This window comes from Adiantum capillus-veneris, chromosome 28 (genome assembly GCF_014529385.1).
Source record: "Adiantum capillus-veneris isolate H3 chromosome 28, ASM1452938v2, whole genome shotgun sequence".
NCBI lineage: Eukaryota > Viridiplantae > Streptophyta > Polypodiopsida > Polypodiales > Pteridaceae > Adiantum > Adiantum capillus-veneris.
In genome coordinates, this window is record NC_140958.1 from 5,966,805 (window position 1) to 5,969,074 (window position 2,270).

Below are 2,270 nucleotides of genomic sequence, written 5' to 3' on the forward strand. Positions count from 1 at the left end.
GTTCAAACATGAAAAATGACACTCTACAATAACTAATGCACAAAAGAAAACTTTTCCAGTTCTCATTAAGGAAACAACCAAAAAGAATACTCTTCAAACTGCTTAGTGACTCAACACCTAAAGTTTACCGACTAAAAGTGAGAGAATGTGGTTTGATTTGACTCATTGCAAAGAGCTTTTGACTGCAAAAAAGTACACATAAATAACTTGGTTTATCATTAAACATCATGATCTCCATACACCACCTAGGTTAAGTGGAAATAGAGAAAGAGGGAATAGAGGAAAGGGAGGGGGGAGAGTAGGTTGTTGTGGATAGCTAGTACAACAAAAGTAAGTTGCCAAAAATAGGATATAGATGATAGATAAAAAGAAAAACATGCTTAAAACTCTAGCATATGTTTTCCATACAAGGCCTAAAACATCTAGTCCTATATAGGATGAATTTGATAGCTAAAAGGTGAAACTAGCTTAAGCAGCCACTAGCACATGTCTTCCATGCAAAGCTTGGAATAACTCTATATTTGAGAGAGCAGCTTGATGCATAAATGCATGAACATTTGCATCCAATCCAAGATTCCTTAAAAATATAAAGTGTATATGCTTGCATGGAATATAAGTACTTGCCTTTGCATCTCGTCTCACAAAGTCCTCACATGTACACCGTGGAAATTGACTTATTGTGATGGAATATGAAATCCCACATGCTTTTGATCCCTTTGACTCCAAGAAGAAAACGTGCACTTCGTTTGGGACTATTATACTCTCTCTAAGAATAGTTGTATGCATTTTAGTTGCCAAGCCAATCTTATCCTTGAAATCTTTGGTGAGTTTGCTTCTCCACTTGACCATTCTACAATCCCTCTTTTGTGGCCGTGCTGCACTTGCAGGAGGTTGAGATCGAAAGCTTTCTACAACTGCACCTTCTTAAGAGCCATTATCCAAAACAAAGCCTGACTTTTTCAATAAACTTGTCTCTTCTAAAGATAGAAACGTTCCCTTTGAGATGTGCCACACCCCAGGTGCAGGACCTGGTGGAAATAACAGATCCATGCACATTCCAAGCATTTTGCACATTGCTATTGCAAAACCAAATGACATGCTCTTGTGTGCCACCTGGGTATCTTCTTCTTCCCTTGAAGCAAGGGGCAGGAACACCATGCAATGTTGTTCCCCCATTTATGTTGATCTCAACCTCACACCTCTCACCTACATCAACAAGAAAAAAATTAAGACCATAGAGGAAAGGTTAGCGACCAAAAAAGATAGATTCAATGTTGTACTTCTAACCTGTCTCCTTGATTAACCCAAAACAACTCACTTTAGCCTTAGGAGGTGCTCTCCTAATGGCCCAAGTGGACTCTGCAACTTCAAACTCCTTTACCTGTTGTACTTTGAAGCTTGGACATTGTGGAATAGCTCTAGAGGTTGTGATGGTATTATATTCAGGCCTATGACTGTCAGTCTCATGAATCGAAGTTGAGTGATCCAACTTTCTTTTTCAACGCAAACTTACTTGCTCCATGGGATGTCTCATATACTCCGAAGAGGCAAGACCTACTGCATCCATTGTAGAAGCAGTCAAATCAATAACCCTCTTCTCAATAGGTCGAGTTGTGTGTCCTTCCATTAGCCTTTCAGCTAGTTGTTTCAAGTCCGGACCAGTACCATGATATTTTCCATCCATAAAAGACTTATATTTCACACTTTGCTGCACTGCTAAGCATAAGTCAACAGCGGTAGCCTCATACAATGAGACATACTTTGTTGCTCCATGTGCAACACGAATACTTGCATGTTTAGATTCAGATAGGTTAGTTGATGGCACAAATCCCAAATCCTTGTGTTGTGTAAGAAACTGATCAATCCAACGTGATGCTCGTGCATCCCACCATGCAAGCCATAGCTGTAGGCTTTGTAGTTGTCCCTCAATAATGTGGTTGTGAGTCCAATAGTTTTGTATAGATTTCTTACATCGTTCCTTCTCCATCTGAGTAGGTGCGATTCTCCACTGCCTGCACATATACTTGTGCTCTTCTTGAAAGGCTGGCTTAATGCACTTCTTAGTGTGATCCACCATATTTGTCTCCCAGTGAAACTTGCAAGACCTCTCTTTCTCCTCCACCTTATTATTTGGACCACCAAAGTAGTGATAGCCGTTTTTCGGCTCTCCATAATTGCCATAGTAAGTTACTCCACCCTACCAAATTCACCCAAACACTGTAGCTATCCCTACCATTTCACTGTACATAGGCGTGTGTGAGTTAGGGGGC

At 40.3% G+C, this 2,270-nt stretch overlaps 1 pseudogene; it reads right to left on the reverse strand.

Annotated features, from left to right (window-relative positions):
- Window positions 1-934: 934 nt before the first annotated feature.
- Window positions 935-1,987, reverse strand: LOC147420009 (uncharacterized; annotated as a pseudogene).
- Between the last annotated feature and the right edge of the window lie 283 nt (window positions 1,988-2,270).